The sequence below is a fragment of the Mobula hypostoma genome, chromosome X1 (assembly GCF_963921235.1).
Source record: "Mobula hypostoma chromosome X1, sMobHyp1.1, whole genome shotgun sequence".
NCBI classification, from domain to species: Eukaryota; Metazoa; Chordata; class Chondrichthyes; order Myliobatiformes; family Myliobatidae; genus Mobula; species Mobula hypostoma.
In genome coordinates, this window is record NC_086128.1 from 28,943,315 (window position 1) to 28,963,853 (window position 20,539).

The following is a 20,539-nucleotide window of genomic DNA, read 5'->3' on the forward strand; positions in this document are numbered from 1 at the left end:
GCCTCTAAAAAGCAGACTGCAGGAAACATTTCCCCATATCAATACCTCTTATAATAGGGTGACACAGTAGTGTAATGGTTACTGTAATGCTATTGCTGTACTAGTGACCTAGGTTCAATTCCACTGGTGTCTACAAGGAGTTTGTACGTTCTCCCTTTGACCAGGTGAGTTTCCCCTGGGGGTGCTACAGTTTTCTCCCATACTCCAAAGCCATAGGGATTGATAGGTTAATTTATCACATGGGTGTAACTGGGCAGCATGTGCTCATTTGGGTGCAAGGGCCTGTTTTTGTGCTGTATTTCTGAATAAAAATAAATAATTTTATAAACCTCAGTCATATCTCTTCTTAACCCCATCCATTCCAGGGAGAAAAAAATAATTCATATTGGTCAGACAGAATTTGTCCTTGACAATGCTGTGTTGGCTGTCTGATTTGTCCCTGCTCTCCAAGTGATCCAAATGTTAAAAGGCCTGAACAGATTAGATATGGCAAAGTTATTTCCCGTGGTAGGGGAGTCTAGGACAAGAGGGCACAACTTCAGGATTGAAGAACATCCATTTAGAACAGAGATGCGGAGAAATTACTTTAGTCAGAGAGTGGTAAATCTGTGGAATTCGTTGCCATGAGCGGCTTTGGAGGCCAAGTCTTGGGTGTATTTAAGGCAGAGATAGGGCATCAAAGGGTGTGGGGAGAAGGCAGGGGAATGGGGATGGCTGGAAGAATTGGATCAGCCCATGATTGAAAAGTGGAGCAGACTCGATGGGCCAAATGGCCTACTTCTGCTCCTATATCTTATGGTCTTATGATCATTAATCCTCTCCCTCAGAATTTTCCCCAGTATCTTCTCTATCAGTGATGGTGGGTTCACAGATCTATTGTTAGGTTTTGCCCTGCTGCCTTTCCTGTAAAGGGGAGCCTTGTTTGTTGTCCTTCCCTGTACTTGCTGCCTCCCCAGCTTTTACCCTGAACACGTTGGTCCTAAAATCTTGCTATTTCTCCTTGGATGCTTCTCGCTGTACAGATGTAGACTTGCCTGCAAGAAGATGCTCCCAATCTACCTTTGTTACGTCCTCCTTTATGGTAGTGAAATTGGCCTTTCCTCAAATTAAGACCTTTATCACTGGTCTATTGCCACTCTTTTCTATAACCACTTTAAAATGTAGTGTTTGGTCATGATCTCTAAAATAATCCTCCACTGATGCGCACTCCACTTGACCAGTCAAATTCCCCAAGATAAGGTCCAGCAATGCTCCTTCCCTGGCTATTTCCAAAAGCTCTCCCGGACATACCATAAAAATTTTGTCCTCCTGAACCTTTCAATCTAAGGCAATCCCACTTAATATTTGGGTAAATTGTAATCATCCGGTACAATACATTTTTTTTTACTGCATCTCTCTGATATCTGCTTACACATCTGTTCCTCTATCTCCTGTTGACTCTAGGGAAGTCAGTAATCAAGGTGTTGACACCCTATTTATTCCTGATCTCTACCCATTTGGCCTTGTTTGGGGAACCTTTTATAATATCTCCCTCAATGTTGCATGAATGCAATCTGACTAACAGTGCAATACTTCCTCTCCTCTTTCTTGCCTCAAAATCAAATTGACCTTTCCCCAAATTAAGACCTTTATCACTGGTACTGATTTGCCAGACCTGCCCATCCTTCAACTATGTCTCGGTGATGGCAACAATATTGTAGACCCCCTTGTTAATTAAAGCTTTGTATCATATTTAAGACTGATTAGGCTGGATATGCGGAGAATATAGCCAGAAGTGTTATTCCTTCAGAATCAGATTTAGTATCACCGGCATATTTTGTGAAATTTGTTAACTTTACAGCAGGAGTACAATGAAATACATGATAAATATAGAGGAAAAAACTGAGTTACATTAAGTATACATGTCTATTAAATAGTTAAGTTGCACTAATTCTAAAAAACAAATTTTTAAAAAAAGTGAGGTAATGTTCATAGGTTCAATGCCTATTTAGAAATCAGATGGTAGAGGGAAGAAGCTAAGCCTGAATTGCTAAGTGCCTTCAGGTTTCTGTACCCCCTTCCCAATGGTAACAGGGTGAAGATGGCATATCCTGGGGCATGTATTCAGTGATACAGCATAGTAACAGGCCCTTCCAGCATAACGAGCCCAGGCTGTCCCCAATTACACCCATGTGACCAATTAACCTATAAATCCATAGGGAGGAAACCCAAACAGGAAAAATATACAAACTCCTTACAGACAACAGCGGAACTGAAACAGGATCACCAGCACTACACTGGTGTTATGCTAACTGCTATGCTACTGTGCTGCCCAAATTGCTTTAGAGTACAGAACTATTACAGTGGAACAAATATATCTTGTAATGATTCTTCATTGATAATAGAAATTGGTTTGATTCTTGTCTACCATTTATCTAATAGAGGCATGTGGAATCTTTTGAGGTTGCAGAGTGATCAATCATTTTGTGTTTGCAAGTTTGGATTGATCTTAAAGGGTAATAGATGCTTGTGAAGACAACTTCAGCACTAAACAAACATCTGACATCTACCATCTGGAAGGACAAATGCAGCAGGAACATGGAGGGCAACTTGAAGAGCTGTTCCTAATTTGTATGCCAACCAGTCATATTTTACCTTCATACTCAATGCATCAAAATTCTGAAGCTTCGTATCCAACAGCTCCTTCTCCAGATCTGCAGCAGTTCATCACTGCCTTGCAGGCAGTATCAACAGGTAGCAAATGCTGGTAGTGCCAGTGATGCTTACATCCCATAAGTGAATAAAAAGCCTTTTGGTTTTAGAGATCTGTTACTGAATTGATTGAATATAATGCAAGTGATTTATGTTTTTGATGCAATGGATTCACAATTTGTGTTGTGATCTGTTACACTGCAACATGAAGCATTTTCAGTTCTTTTGTCATAAAATATTTATGAAATTATTTCTGAAATTAGATATCAAGCAGATGACCAAATCAATTTACTAAAATTCATTAACACCAGAGGTTCTACAGATGCTGGAAGTTTTGAGCAACACACACAAAGTGCTGGAAGAACTCAACAGGTTGGGCAGCATCTATGGAGGGGAATAAACAGTTGATGTTTTGGGCTGAGGTCCTGATGAAGGGTCTCAGACCAAAATGTTGACTGTGTATCTTCCCCCCCCACCCCCGGCCCAACCCATTTAGATGCTGCTGAACCTGCTGAATTCCTCCAGCATTTTGTGTGTGTTACTAAAGTCCTTTGATAATTACTGGTATCAATGTACAGGAAGTAAATTTTAAGTAAATACTTGGGAGTTTTAATTAAATTTGTTAGTTTGGTTGCACTCTTAGATTCTGATTGTGAACTGTTCCTCTGTTTAAACTGCTCTAAAAATTCATTATTCAAATGTCATTGTCTTAGGTGAAATGTCCTAAGCATTGCCTGTTCAGTTAAAGGACATAATTTGTCCTGTATATGAGTGCATCTGTGTTATTTTTACTGAACTGGCTGGAGGTAAAATATAGTCATTTTTAGGTTCATGTTAGGCCTTCCCACCTGGCATCAAGTCTTGGTTTGACTATGACCAGCATTTATTCTAACACACCCACAAATGTATTTGGGTCAACTGATAGCTTGGCTGGCCAAAAGCATCTTCAGATTTAAGTTGAATCTCCCAGGGGATTACATAGAACATTACAGCATAGTGCATGCATTACATTTCCAGGGCTGTGATGAATTAACTACTCTTGGATGCAAGGAAGGATATTGTAAGGAGTCCGAAGGTTGCACTGGAAGTCTATCTACAATATAATCAATATTAAAGGGCAGATGTGTAATCTGTTGTACCGCTAAATTTGGTAAAAGTTCCCTTCGTGCAGTTAATTTGGCATTCTTTCTGGTCAGCCCGATAGTGCATCTAGGGGAGCTTTTACCTCAGAGAACCTAGCCTCTGCTTTCTGTGTGAAGTTTGTACATTCTCTCTGTTTTCTCCGGATGCTCTGGCTTTTTCACCTCCAAAGGTGGACAGATTGGTAGGCTAATGAGCCACTGTAAATTGCTGTTGGTGTGTATCTTTCATCTTGCCACCTTTCATCTGTATTAATGTTGTTTATTCTCAGGATCAAAAGACTTAATCAATTTTAGATGGAAACAAGAGAAATGAAGTCTCAAAAATCTTGCATTTCTATAGTGCCTTTCAGAGCATCCCAGAGCACCGTAGAGCCAATGAAGTACTTTTGAAGTGTAGCCACTGTTGTAATACAGCCAATCTGCACACACACACCCATAAAGAGCAATTAGATAATGATCAGTTAATCTCTATTTAGTGATGCTATTTGAGAGATAAATACTTGCCAAGATGTTAGGGATAATTCACCTTCTGTTCTCCAAAGTGATACCACGGGATCCTTTGAGACATGTATCTTCATTGTTACTGGATCTAAATCTAGAGCTTCGCCAACAGCCCTCAATAGTACCTCACCAGAAGGACTGCAGCAGCTCACCCCCACCTTCTCAGGCAATTAGCAATGAACACAGTGTTTCCACTGGTGCACTGCTCTATTGGAGTGCCAGCCTAGGTTCTTGTACTTAAATCTCTGGTATTGATCTCAAAATTAGAACAACACAATGAACTATATAGATTTTTCTTATTTCCACCATGCATTTTATGTAGTATTTGGTTTGTAATATTTACATTTGGCAAATTGATGACATCAATAATTTAGAATTGTTAAGGCTACTGGGTCTATTGACTGCAGTATTTTGTCTGGTAGTCTTGGGGTTGATTCCTTGAATCCTGCCAAAATGACTATGGACATATTTGGATGTCCTCCTGTGTTGTTTAGGCTATCCATGACTTCAGTTGTACACTACTGTGTTGACTCTGATCCCTGAAGTGGCCTTACTAATCACTCACTTAGCTGGGGTTAATTTGTGCTTTTTGGGCAATATAGATGTTGGGACAGGTTGTGGTGAATGGGGAAGCAGAACAAAATAGCTGGAATGAGAAAGGAAAATGCTGGAAATAACTCCACATCTGTGGAGAGAGAAACAGTGCATCTGTCTGATGACCCTGAATCAGAACCAGCTACTATAAGACCATAAGAATATAAGATATAGGAACAGAATTAGGCCATTTGGCCCATCAACTCTGCTCCGCCATTTCATCATGGCTGATCCATTTCCGTCTCAGCCCCAATCTGCCTTCTCCTTGTACCCCTTCATGCCCTGACTAATCAAGAATCTATCAACCTCTGCCTTAAATATTCCCAGTTCCTTGGCCTCCACAGCCCCATGTGGCAACGAATTCCAAAGATTCACCACTCTCTGGTGAAAGAAATTCCTTCTCATCTCCATTCTCAATGGCCGCCCCTCTTCTGAGGCTGCGTCCTCTGGTCTTAGAATCCCCCACCACAGGAAACATATTCTCCACATCCACTCTATCGAGGCCTTTCAACATTTGATAGATTTCAATGAGATACCCCCTCATTCTTCTGAATTCCAGTGAGTACAGGCGCAGAGCCATTGAATGCTTCTCATATGGTAAGCCTTTCAATCCAGGAATAATTTTGGTGAACCTCCTCTGAAACCTCTCCAATGTCAGCAAATCCTTTCTTAGATAAAGGGGCCTAAAACTGCTCACAATACTCCAAGTAAGGCCTTACCAGTGCCTTATAAAGCAACAGCATTACATGCCTGCTTTTATATTAGTCCTCTCGAAATGAATGCTAACATTGTATTTGCCTTCCTCACCACAGTCTGCTGCAAGTTAACCTTTAGGGAATATTGCGGGAGGACTCCAAAGTCCCTTTGTACCTCAGATTTTTGAATTTTCTCTCCATTTAGAAAATAGTGCTTTGACCAAAGTGCACAATCATACACTTCCCTACACTGTATTCCACCTGCAACTTCTTAGCCCATCCTCCTAATCTGTCTTAAGTCCTTGTGTAGCCTCTCTACTTTCTCAAAACTACCTGCCCCTCCACCTGTTTACATATGGTCCATAAATTTGGCCATAAAGCCATCAATTCCATCATCCAAATTATTGACATGTAAGAAGAATCAGTCCCAACACAGACCCCTGTGGAACATCACTAGTCACTGGCAGCCAACCAGAAAAGACTTGCTTTATTCCTACTCTTTGTCTCGTGTCAATCCACCACTGCTCTATCCATGCAAACACGAGGAAATCTGCAGATGCTGGAAATTCAAGCATCACACATCAAAGTTGCTGGTGAACGCAGCAGGCCAGGCAGCATCTCTAGGAAGAGGTACAGTTGACGTTTTGGGCCGAGACGCTTAATCAGGACTAACCTTTGGTCTCATCTCAGCCCGAAACGTCGACTGTACCTCTTCCTAGAGATGCTGCCTGGCCTGCTGCGTTCACCAGCAACTTTGATGTACTGCTCTATCCATACTAGTATCTTTCCTGTAATACCATGGGCTCTTAACCTGTTAAACAGCTTCATGTGTGGCAGCTTGTCAAAGACCCGAAAATCCAACTACACAACATCCACCGGTTCTTTGTCTATCTGGCTAGATATTTCTTCAAAGAATTCCAACAGATTTGTCAGGTAAGATTTTCCCTAAGGAAACCATGCTGACTACAGCCTATTTTATCATGTGCCTCGAAGTACCCTGAGACCTCATCCTTAATAATTGACTCCAATATTTTCCCAACTACTGAGGTCAGGCTAACTAGCCAATAATTTCCTTTCTTCTGCCTTTGTCCCTTCTTGAAGAGTAGAGTGACATTTACAATTTTTTGGTCCTCTGGTGCCATGCCAGAATCCATTGATTCTTTAATGTCTCCACAGTCTCTTCAGCCACCTTTTTAAGGTGTAGGTCTCAGGTGTAGACTATCTGGTTTGGGAGACTTATCTATCTTCAGACCTTTCAGTTTCCCCAACACTTTCTCCCTAGAAATGGCAACTTCACTCACCTCTGCGCCCCTGACACTCTCGAATTCCAGCAAAACAGCTAGTGCCTTCCACAGTGAAGGCTGATGCAAAATACTTATTTAGTTTGTCTGCCATTTCCTTATCCCCCATTACTACCTTTCCAGCATTATTTTCCAGTGGTCTGATATCTACCCCCATCTCTCTGTCAGTATTTTTTCATTCTTCAAAACCATACTTTATAGTATTTCTCATGGTCCAATACCTCGCCAGTGCTCTACTTGTAAAATACTATTTGAACAAGGCATGGGCTCGCTAGCCAAAACTCAAGGAAACATTCTTAGCAAGAATTGGTACCTTTAAGGGTGAGAACGTGGCGTATCGAGGAGCATTTTTTGTATGGTGTTCAGCACCACACTGACTCAGAATTGAAAAGGTTAAATACTATTTGTCATGAAGTGGTCCACGAGCATCGGTTGGAGGGCATTTTAGGTATGCAGAAAGCATTTTATTCCAATTTCATCACCAGATTAAGGATGGGCCTGAGTACCGGGTGTGGTCTTTACTTTGAGAAATAAAAAAATCTTAGGCACAGCAGCCTTCTGAATGTTTTTATTAAATTAGAATTTGCCACTGAATATGGTTGTTTTTTTTAACTGAAGGGACTTGTTGGATGACTGAGAAATAATTGGAAGGTTTCCAGTGTAAATGGCAGTTAAGAAACCAATGGGTCTCAATTTTAGGACATTGTTAATCTTGCACAAGTTCTTAAAGTGTCCTATTTCTATAGTCATTTCAACTACCTGTATATTGTTTCACAAAATTTGAAGCTGTACCACATTATGTTCCTAAGTAAGGTTTAAAAATAAATCTTTATTTCCTAAATGCTGAGACGATACTACTGCTGTGAATTGTCTTTAACAAGTAAGTTGGGTTGGGGTTGTCATGTTGGCTGTCCTGTAAAATAAGGTGCTGTACTCATCCATGCTGACTGCGAGGGCTGTGTGATTTGTGCTTGGAAGATCAAGTGATATCTTTCACTAAAGTGCAGTATTCTCACTGCATGATAAATAACATGAGGTAAGTCTAGCATTGTAAACCTGATAAAACTTCATTTTGCTGTTCTAGTTTAAAACCAGCAATCCACTTACAGTTCACTGCAGAATACAGGCAAGAACATCCTGGGCCCAAGCACAGGAGTGCAGAGGTTCACTTGTGCTAATTACCCTGTTTACACAATAGTGTACAAAGTCCTCAGAGGGCTGGCTCTTGTTCTTGAGGGTCCTGCAATAGTTTGAAGCCACATATTGTGCAGAACTCCCTAGTTTGTAGGAAACCCCCTTTTTTACCCTGCTTCCTGTTCAAAACATGCCAAATAGTGTGTTCACTCTTCCAGAAAACATTATTGTACGGTTGCTGACAGCTAGATATTAAGCTCCTGAACTTCTGGTCAAGATGGCGTCGAGTTGCAATGTCCGTTGAGGTTGAAGCTCAGACTTAGTTGCTTTTTAGGTTTGTATGGATGGCTTTGGAGGCAGTGCAGAGAGTTAGAAGAGAGGTCAGAGTTTAGGGACAGGCATGAGGGGAATTAGAGGTCAGGAGTTGGTTGGTGGGCCCCTTGAACAAGGGATGGTGACAAGGTCTCGAGTCCCTGGATCAAAGGCCCATGGCAGAAGGCATGAGGGCCAGTGAATCACCCCTTTCCCCACACCGCGCCCCCCCCCCCACTTCATGTTGGTGAGTCCTGGGATCAGAGGTCCATGTGAGTTCAGAGTTCAAAAAGTTCTGGGGTTAATACCAAAGTTGACAAGTCCAGAAGTCAAGGCTCAATGGTTGAAACCCTTGGGTCAACATACCCAGAAATTGGAGCCCAATGCCTGCGAGTCCGAGCCAGGGACTGGAGGCCTGATTGTTGACTTCAGGAAGGGGAAATGGAGGGAACACACACTAGTCCTTATTGAGGGGTCAGCAGTGGAAAGGGTGAGCAGCTTCGAGTTCTTGGGTACCAACATCTCAGAAGATCTATCCTGGACCCAATATATTGATGTAATCATGAAGAAAGCTTGCCAGCAGCTATATTTCATTAGCAGTTTAAGGATTTCTGGTATGTCAACAAAGACTCTAAGGTATGGTATATGTGACAGTTTAACCTTCAAATCATCAATTCTTACACCATGGCAAGAGTGAGCATAGCACCAGGACAAACGGTGGTCATCCTGCATCAGCAAGATCTCTCCAAAACAGAAATTTTGTGGCAGACCAGTTTCAAGATGTGCTGTCCAAGCTCTTTTGAAGAAGCATAAAGAAATGGGCAAGGTTGAGGACCAGAAATGCAGTGGTCAGCCATGGAAACAATGCAGCAGATGAGAGATACATCAACTAATGTCACTTTTAAGTGGGAGGAAGTCGAGCACTGCTATCAGCTCTGAACTCACAGAAACCACTGAAACCCAAGCAGACCAGAGTCCGGAGAAGTCGTGTCAAAACTGGTCCTCATTGAAGAGTTGTTGTCAAAAACCCATTCCTCCTAAGTGGAAACAAAGCCAAGAGACTCACCTACACACAAAAACACAAGGACTGGGGTGCAGAACAGTGGGAACAAGTGCTCAGGACTTACAAGTCAAAATTTGAAACTTGGCTCAAACAGGAGGCAGTTTGTCCGTAAAAGAGCTGGAGAGTGCCACATGAATGAGTATCTGCAGCCAACAGTGAAGCACAGCGGAAGTTCCCAGCAGGTTTGAGGCTGCATTTCTGCAAATGGAGGTGGTTGTCTGGTCAGAGTTAATGGAATCATCAATGCTGAGAAATGCAAGCAGATTCTCATCCATCACATAATACAATCAGGAGGCATCTGATCAGCCCCAACTCCATTCTGCAGCAGAACAATGACTCCAAACACAAAGGTCATAAAGAACTATCTTCAGTGAAAAGAAGAACAAAAAGTTCTGCATCAGATGGTGTGCACATTATTGGCTAGAAGGGCTATTTTATTAAAATGGAAAGATGCTTCTGCTCCCACTTTGATACAATGGTTCTCTCAGGTGATATTATGTCTTAGTTTAGAAAAAATCAGAAGTCAAACTTTTGATCCTAGATTTGACTTTGAGAAAAGGTGGGGCTCTTTTGCCTGTTACTATCACTTGATTTGAATTAATTAAGATGGTCCTCTTCTGATTCTTGGGTAAACGGATTTGGTTGGCGGATTGATGTCTTTTTTTACAGAAGCTTGTATGGCATATAGCTCTGGGTTTGTGCTCCAAATGGGTTTTGTCCCCGTTTTTTTTTGTTATTAGGGTTTTTTCTTGTTTTAGTAGGGGTTCTTTTTTCCAAATTTAAAAAAAATAAAGAAAAATAGATGGTGTGGCTTCCACAGAGCCCTGATATCAATATCATGTAGGCTGTCTGGGAATACCTAGAGAGACTGAAGCAACCGAAGAACTGTGGCAAGTTCTGCAAGATGCTTGTAACAACCTGCCAGTCGATTTTCTTATAAATCTGCATGACTGATGCAGCTTTAAAGGACGGTCACACCAAATAGTGATTTGATTTAGTTTTTTACTGTTTACTGCTCTTTATAGTATTTTTGATACTTGGGAAACTATCCATTTCATTATTTTTGAAAGCGTCTTCATTTTACAGAATTTTTTTACGTGTGCCTAAAATAAAATAACTGTTTAATCTGCTTTGCCAGCTGGAAGTATCTCCTGCTTGGTTGGGAGGGTAGACCCAGCATTAGAAATAGATTATTGACAGCTAAGCCCCTTCAGGAAAGAGACTAAAGTAGTCTCTTCAGTAAAATAGTATGTATTTGAAATATAAGTTGATATGGTATAATCTCCCAAAACTGAGGGTACAAGTAGCCACATATACCATATAAAATTTATGTTTAGGACTCCAGAATGGATACACTTAATATCATTACATTACTGTTATGAAGGATCTTCGACTTGCCGTGGGACATAGGATATTCTGTTCATGTGATACCATTTTTCAGCCAGCAAATGGTGCTCTTTTGCAAATAGTTACAGCTCAGAATTACAGCTGGAGAAATGTAGGGGGCTGTTTCACTAGAGGGCACCACTAACACCAAGTGAAAACTTGGATGCAAAAAGTGAAGGCAAAAGTGAAAATTCCTCTTGTGTTCCAGGTGACTATAACCCTCAACCCCCTGATCTTTTAACTATTTATCTATCTGCACCTTAAGTATATCTAATGAACTCCTAATGGTGTCTTACTTCAGCTCACTCCAGCTCTGCTTTGAAAACTATAAGCTATTCCCTGGTTCTGAGGAAGGGTTGCTGACATCCAGTGGTCTCTCTTTCCACAGATGCTGCCTGATTTGCTGAGTTCTTCCAGCATTTCAGACTCAAGCATCTGCTGTTCTATTTCAATAAGATTGTCCATGATTACATTGAACAGTAGGGCAGGCTTGAGGGGTCTCCGCCGATTTCTTTGTGCGTATTTTTGTGTTTCTGTTATTGTTGGACCAAGAGTTAGATTTTGGGGAGGAGGGAATTGGTATATTATTGTCACATGTACTGAGATACAGTGAAAAGCTTGTCCTGCATACTGTTCATACAGATCAGATCATTACACAGTGCATTGAGAAAAACTACGCATGCTGGAAACCTAAGATAAATTGAAGATGAAGAAACTCTCAGACAGCATCTGCGGAAAGATAACATTTTAGGTCTGGGACCCTTTTTATTTTCATGGTATTAAGTGAAATTCAGAGAAAAACTTTCTGCTGATCAGGGTTTTCAGACAACCTGGACAGGGCCTTAAAAATGAAAGGTAAGGTGTAGGGTAGTGGGGTAGTAGAAGTCTGAAAATCCTGCAAACAACAATTAAGATAAGAACAACACTAGATGATGGAGGAGCTCAGTGGGACAGGCGGCATCTCTGGAGGAATGAAAGGTCTTGATCCAAAACATTGACTGCCCATTTTCCCCCAGCACACCACAGATGCTGCCTGATCCGTCAGGTTCCTCCAGCATTAACAGTCTCTTTTGTCTCCACAGCTGGGAGTGTGTCAAGTAGGTTCAAATCTGCCACTCACCTCTGGGAGATCTGCTCGCCCCAAGACCCAGTGGGGATAGGAGTGTGGGGTCACCTGCAGTCAATGCATATGCAGTCCCAGAGGTGGGGGTGCAGTGTGTGCCTAAGTCAAGAGGGACGACAAAGTCCTCCAAATTGCTGGGGCTTTTGGTCAAATGTAGAGAGTTGTCAGGTACACTGAGATGGAGGCTTTAATCACAGATACTAAGGAAATTAGTGAGGTGGGGGTAATGGAAATTGATCAGGTCATGACAACACACGAGGGGTTTAAGTTTTCTCACGAGCATTTGCTAATGTGATCAATTTAAACCATTTACGTCACCACTGTACAGTGAGCAAACATGAGAGTCAAGCTTAGAGATGGGAATTTTCCTCTTCCTATCATTCCAACCTTGAGCTCTATTTCTTTCGGACCAAGGAAATCCCTTCAGACTCGTATTCTTTCAGCATCATAATTTTAATATGTTGGTCTCCTTTAGAGTCAGTGCACTGTATTTCAGGACATGGATTTCTCAAATGGCAATTTGTTCAAATGATGAGAAATTGAGCAATATCAGTGTAAGCGTTAGCGTTTGAAATAATGTGAGGTGATATCAGCCGCAAGGTCTGAGGATTGTTAAAGGTAATAAAAGAAGGCTGCAGAGTCATCAACCAGAGGTATTGTTTCAGGTATAAGGTCATAAGACATAAGAGCAGAATTAGGCCATTCAACCCACCGAGTCTGTTCCACCATTCAGTTATGGCTCATTTACTATCCCTTTCAGTCCCATTCTCCTGCCGTCTGGTATGGAGGAGCCACTGCACAGGATTGCAGAAAGTTGCAAACTCAGCCAGCTCCATCATGGGCCCCAGCCTCCCCAACATCAAGGACACCTCAAAAAGCAGCATCCAGCATTAAGGACCCCCATTACCCAGGACAAGCCCTCTTCTCGTTGTTACCATTGAGGAGGTGGTTCAGGGGTCTGTGGACACACACTCAACATTTCAGGAACAGCTTCTTCCCCAACACCATCAGATTTCTGAATGGACAATGAACCCATGAGCACTGCTTCTATTTTTCCTCTCTTTTTGCACTAAAATATATATGAGAGAGAGTTGTAGTTTTTATTATGTATTGCCATGTACTTCTGCCACAAAACAATAAATTTCACCACATATGCCAGTGATTTTAAACCTGATTCTGATCCTGCCTTCTCCCCATAGCCTTTGATGCTCTTACTAATCAAGAACCTATCAAGCTCCACTTTAAAAATACCCAATGACTTACCTTCACAGCCATCTGTGGCAATGAATTTCACAGATTCACCACCCCCTGAATAAAGAAATTCCTCCTCACCTCAGTTCTAAATGGACATCCCTCTATTCTGTGTCTTCTCCCCCTCTATGAGAAACATCCTCTCCATAACCACTCTATCATGGCCTTCCAATATCTGAGAAGTTTCAATGAGATCCCCCTCATTCTTCTAAACTCCAGTGAGTACAGGCTCAGAGCCATCGAATGCATCTCATAAGCCAATGCTTTCATTACCAGGATAATTTTCCTGAACCTCATCTGGTCCCTCTCCAATGCTAGCAAATCCTTCCTTAGATAGTGGGCCCAGAATTGCTCACAATACTCCATGTGGTCTGACTAATGTCTTATAAAGCCTCAGCTTTAAGGTGTTGGACCTTAAATAGAGATGGGAAGAAACTTGTTTATGAAGAAGGTTGTGAATCTTTGATGTTCTCTGCCTCCAGGAGCTGTGGATGCACAGTCATTGCTTGTATTCAACACACAGCTAAGTAATGGGGATTGGGAGGGAAGGTGGACTTTAGGCACAGGATTAGTCATCTTGTTGAATAGCAGTGTAGATAGAAGGTACTGGATGCCAAACCCCAGCTCCGATTTTCTTGTATTATGTTTGTTAAAATAGTTCTTTAGAATTTTGAGTGCACCAAGGTAGTAAGGTTTTGTTTATTAGCTTAAATTGGTAAATATGTATGCACTCCTCGGGTATTACATGCTGGTGTCACAGGTATTTATAAACCCGGGCAGTTACATAGAGATATCTTATGTGCCGCTTTCTCTCATTTGACATCTCTCCACCGCGTTCTCCCATTTTCCTTTGTAATCTTGGCTTAAATTGGTTGATTTTGTCTTTCCAGTGCCTTCCACAGTGTAAATGAGCTTCAACTTGATCTGGTTAAATCTTGTCGGTATTAAGATCTTCATGGTTCTTCCAACAGTATCTGCCCTCTTTACTTTCACATTATGTGCTTCCTTGTTTTGTCCTTCGTGTTTCAATGCTGATGAAGGCAAAAAAACAGTAATGACCGTTTGTAGTGTTTTCACTGTTTCTTGATTTTACTTAAAATGTTCATAATTTATAATTTTCCCTTTTATTGTCATATTCATATTCTATAGTTATGAGTTCGAAATCGGGACTTAAGGAAGGACTGATTAAGGTCAAGTGGGACGGAACGTTTAATGGCTTCAGCACCGCTGCTCGCCTGCCTTTTTCTGGGACGGGTCCCTGTTCCGCACTTTTCAGTTGAAATGTCCCCCACAATGATTAATGAATCTGTCGCTTATCACTGCTGCCAGATTAGGTCTGATCTGTATCTGCGTAGTTAAGTAGTTTCCGTCTTTTGTAAATCTACTGATTTCAGGAAATTTGTTGCCGCGAGGCATAAATATTCGAGGTGTCAGCAGCGGCTGTACTTTACCCGGACAGCTTGAACCTCTGCTAACTCCTGTTCGTTCCCTGGATTAAGAGGAATGCCTTGTTAGTGGGCAGGTTGCGTGTATGGACAAATCGGCGCTCAATATCTTTGCTGTGTTGTCAGTTTTCTAAGTAGGCGGACTTCCTTTCACTGTAGACCTATTGTCTAGATTAAGCACTACTTCTGTCCGGAAATCACTGGAGACCCAGCATTATAAGAATAATGTACTATGCCTCTATACTGTCAATGTGTGGACACTATTGATTCACTTGCCATTGTCTCCAATCCCCTCTCTCTTGTTCAAATAAAATTCAGCATTCATTGTCTGTTTTACTGTTGTCCTGACTAATCATTAAATCATCCTGGGTGAATTTTTGTCTACCCCCATTCTCCTTCAGCCCTCTGCTGAGATTGTCCCATCAAAGGTGCTGAGGTGCATTCTTTCATCTGGAGCAATAGAGAACAAAAGGACACTGTCCACAATTTCATTTCTGTAATAGTTACAATACGTAATCTTTCCTCAGCTACCTCCTCAAGTACAAAATAAGGCTGAAGGGAAAATGGCTGTTAAAACTGTTCTAGATCAATTTTGAATGATTTAATTAATATTAGCTGAGAAGGCAGCAATCTCACTTCTGTCCACTGGTTGTGGGTGCAAGTTTCATTTCAGTGAACATAGAAAATAGGACAGTACAGCACAGGAACAGGCCCTTCAGCCCATAATGTTGTGCTGAACCAGTTAAAAAGCAAATCAATAATGCCCAAACACTAATCCTGCCTACCTACACCATGTCCATATCCCTCTATCTTCCTCACATCTAAATATATCTTAAAAGCCTCTGAGTAAAAATTTTGCCCTCAATCCCCCTTGAATCTTCCTCCCTCTCACCTTCAATGCATGTCTTCTGGTATTAGACATTTTAAATCTGGGAAACAGATACTCCCTGTCTACTCTGTCTAAACCTTTCACAACCTTATAAACCTCTATCAGATCTCCCCTCAGCCTCTGACACTCCACAGAAAACAACCCAAGTTTCTCTAACTTCTCATGATAGCACATGCCCTCAAATCCAAGCAGCATCCTGGCAACACATGCAAAATGCTGGAGGAACTCGGCAAGCCGGGCAGTATCCATGGAAAAGAGTAAAAAGTCGACATTTCCGGCTGATACCCCTCACGAGTCCTGATGAGAGGTGTCATCCCGAAACATTGACTGTTTACTATTTTCCATAGATGCTGCCTGGCCTGCTGCATTCCTCCAGCATTTTGTGTGTGTTGCTTTGGATTTCCAGCATCTGCAGATTTTCTCCAGTTGAACATCCTGGAGCCTTCTCTGCACTCTCTCCAAAGCCTCAACATCCTTCCTATAGTTGGGCGACCAGAACTCTATGCAATACACAAGATATGGCCTAACCTGAGTTCTATAGAGTTGCAACATAAACATGGGTACAAAGTCTAGGCCAAGTGTGGAGCTGTGCTGGGAGAGTGTTATGCTTTCAGAGGGGACTTCAGACGGAGGAATGCAGTCAGAGCACCACTGCCAACTGCTAAGGGAGGGCCAATGCTGAATGTAGATCCTAAAAACATTTGGTACAAAGCTGTGTGTCTGCCACCTTTATAACCCAATTGTTTTCTCCTCACAGTACACAAAGATGCTGTTCTGAAGATGACAATCATTCCTCTGGGGACTTGTATGAGTGTTCTCATCTGTAATTGACATTAATAGCAGGAATCCGGTCTTCGACGCTGGGACTGCTCATCGGCAGAGAGTCTTTGTGCAGCCGATTTGCAGAGGCTCGACAGCATCCTGAGCAAGAGACGGGCTGGTCATCGTCCGATCGGGAGGTGGAACTGCGATGTGTTGAGGTCAGACTCAGGCTAGCCCTCTTCCACCTCTTGAGGTAGTCCCACTCTCACTCTGCTAAGCGATTATCAAGGAGGGTGGATTGGTTGATCAAAGCCTCTACGTTCTCTACCGACTCTCCCAAGGCAAGGGCATCCTTTAGTTTGCTCCAGAGTCCATGGCGGTACACAGTGGCCAAGCCCTCCCTGTTCCAGGCACTCACTTCAGCCAAAGTCCAAAACTCCTGAATAGTGGCTGCTGACCCACTACCCTGAGGCACCTTCCTCAGATGGTCTGAGTCTCGGTTTGCTCCACCGGGACGATGGAACATATTCCTTCTGACGGATATGCTTCTTCCGAATCCGAGGAAATCTCCGACCTTCACTCCAAATGGGCAGTGGTCCAGGCCAGGGCTCTTCCGGTCAGGAGAGAGATCGTGAAGGCCACCTTTCCACGCTACGTAGGGAACTGGCACAGCTGGAGTTCAAACACCAGCGAGCATCGAGTGAGGAAGCCGCGGCAAGAGCGTGGGTCACTGCCGAATCTCTCCGGTGTTGGAAGATGAACTGGCTCCGCCGAACGACCGACTCACCCCAAGCGACCCCGGCTTCCTTATTGCGATAGATGGCACACGGTGACCTGGAGTTTGTGAATCTCCAGGCTCTGTCTAGGAATTTTCTTGCTGTGACTGGCCACAGCTGTTGACAGACTCTGATACCCCGCTGGGTCCATGTTGGCTCAAATGCAGTGTGACGAGAGACCTAGGCGAGGATGGTTAGGATCTAAGTGCTGGATTATCCAAGACTAGAATTGAGACATGATATAAGACTGAAACGAAGACAGGGTTCAAAACTAGACACTAGACGAGAATCCAAAGTTTAGCCAACGACTGAGCACAAAACCAACTTCTTCTTCTTTTGACTTTTAAAGGCGATTGGCAGTCCAACTTAAAGGTGCATTACAGAGATGGCAGAAGTTACAGAGAATTATGTGCTGGGCACAGAGGCTACTGGGATGGTATGTGAGGACAAGGGGGACCCTATCCCTGGGGGCATGGTGGGAAGTTGAGGTGAGGGCAGACATGCACGAAATGGAAGAGATGCAGGTGAGGGCAGCGTTGATGGTGGAGGAAGGAAAGTCCCTTTCTTTGAAGAAAGAGGACATCTCACTAGTTCTGGAATGAAAAGCCTCGTCCTGAGAGCAGATGCAGTGGAGATGGAGAAACTGAGAGAAGGAGGTGGCATTTTTTCCACAAGTGACAGGGTGGGAAGAGGTAGAGTCCAGGTAGCTGTGAGAATCTGTGGATTTATAAAATATATCAGTAGGTAAACCATCTCCAGATATAGAGACAAAGAGATCGAGAAAGGGGAGGGAGGTGTCAGAAATGGACCAGGTACATTTGAGGGCAGGGTGGAAGTTGAAGGTAAAGTTGATGAAGTTGATGAGCTGAGCATTGGTGCAGGAAGCAGCACCAGTGCAGTCAGCGATGCAGTGTAGGAAAAGTCAGGGAGTGATATCGGTGTAGGCATGGAACATAGACTGTTCCATGTAGCTGACCAAAATGCAGGCATAGTTGGGACCCATGCAAGTGCTGATGGCTACACCTTTGTTTTGAAGGAAGTGGGAGGAGAAATTATTGAGAGTGAGGACTTGTTCCACCAGACAGAGGAGAATGGTGGTGGGGGGGAACTGGTCGGGTCTGTTATCTTAAAAGATGCAGGGAGTTTTAAGTCCCTCCTGACGGGGGATGGAGATGTATAGGGAGTGGACATCCATGGTGAAAATGAGATGATCGGAGCCAAGGAATTTGATATAATTGGAAAGATCCAGAGTGTGTGAAGTGTCATGGATGTAGGTAGGAGAGGACTGAACCAGAGGGAATAAAACAGAGTCGAAGTATGCAAATATAAGTTTGGTGAGGAAGAACAAAGCAAAAACAATGGGTCTACTGGACAGGCAGGTTTGTGAATCTTGAGTAGGAAGTAGAAACAGGAGGTGCAGGTTAAGGGAACTATGAGGTTGGTGGCGGTGGATGGGAGATCCCCAGAGTTAATAAAGTCAGTGATGGTCCTGTTCGAGGGGTAAGCATGAGGAGGTGTCTTCCGGTGTGGCCTCCTGTATATCAGTGAGACCCAATGTAGATTGGGAGGCTGCTTTGCCAAGCACCTATGCTCCATCTGCCAGCAAAAGTGGGATCTCCCACTTTTAATTCTACTTCCCATTCCCATTCCAACATGTCAGTACATGGCCTCCTCTACTGTCGTGATCAGGTTGGGGGACCAACACTTTATATTCATTCTGGGTAGCCTCCAACCTGATGGCAAGAACATCAATTTCTTGAACTTCTGGTAATTTCCACACCCTCCCCCCCACCCCCCGCCTTCACCATTCCCCATTCCCATTTCCCTCTCCCATCTTATCTCCTTACTTGCCCATCACCTTCCTCTGGTGCTCCTCCCCCTTCCCTTTATTCCATGGTCTTATACCCTGTCCTATCAGATTCCTCCTTCTCCAGCCCTTTATCTCTTTCACCAATTAACTTTGCAGCTGTTTACTTCACCCCTCCCCCTCTGCCTGTTTCACCTATCACCTACCACCTTGTACTTCGTCCTCTCCTCCCCCACCTTCTTACTCTGACTTCTCATCTTTTTTTTCCCAGTCCTGATGAAGGGTCTCGGCCTGAAACATCAACTGTTTACTCTTTTCCATAGATGCTACCTGGCCTGCTGAGTTCCTCCAGCATTTTGTGTGTGTTGCTTGGATTCCCAGCTTCTGCAGATTTTCTCTTGTGTGTGATTCCTTCCCTTCTTGTTTTACCCCCATCTCACATAAACCCAATGGTTTTATGTATTCTGTAAAGGTCAGAATCAGGTTTATTATCACCGGCATGTGTCCTGAAATTTGTTAACTTAGCAGCGGCAGTTCAATGCAATGCATAATATAGAAGAAAAAAAAATAATAATAAATAAGTAAATCAATTACAGTATATATATATTGAATAAATTTTAAATCCTGCTGAAAACAGAAATAATATATATTAAAAAGGTTTCTCCCCTTTTGCCATTTATCCCACAAGTCTTACCATAACCCCCTAATTCTTAACCCTACCAACTCCTTAGCTTCTGATTTTCTAAGTAGAAGGTCTATATCTACTGTTGAACTTTTAACACTTCTTTTAGCTAAACAATCAGCTCACTCTCTCCCCTCAACACCTCTATGTGCAGGGACCCATAAGAAGCAGACCTGTAAGCCAATACTTTGAATATGAAATAAAGTTTGAAGAGCTTCCAGTGATAAATCTGACCTACTGCTGGAATGAAATGTTTTAAGGTTCATCAAAACTGAAAAAGAATCTGAACAAATTACAAGTTTGCAAGAACAAATTTCCTCCACCCACTGTAAGTCCAAAATGATGGCAACCAATTCTGCTGTATATACTGATAGATGATTAGTAAGACATTTCTTTGTTGTTACCTGTAACTCAGGCACAAAAACAGCCACGCCAACATTCCCAGTTAAATTATATTTTGATCCATTTGTAAAAATGGTTTATGTGTCATAATAGTGTTCCTTAGTATATTGATGGACCAACAGACTCTCAGGCATAACAGAATTATTAGATTTTATTAAATCATGTAACCTAAAATCAACTAAAGTCATTGGGGAAAAAAACAAGGATGGGTTACTGAGAAAACTACAGTGGGGCATATTGCATAATCCAACAAACCCATATTCCTAACGTGATAAGAACCCAGCCACCCAAAACTAAGAACACCCTTATGTTCCCAACAGTCCAACACACTTTTAACAGGGTGATCATTTTTCTGCTCCCTCAAATTAATCCAGTATGTTAACAACAACTTCAGCCTCCACAACTGTAAGGGTAATTGTCCCATTTCCACCTGTAAAGCCAAAACAGGAGACTACCTTATTGCATCTTAGAGCCTGTGCTTGTATCACATCCAGACATTTTAAAGTTGAAGATGAAGCTGATCCATAAGCCACACAGCCGTAATCAAGAGCAGATCTAATTACATAAATATAAATGGTCAACA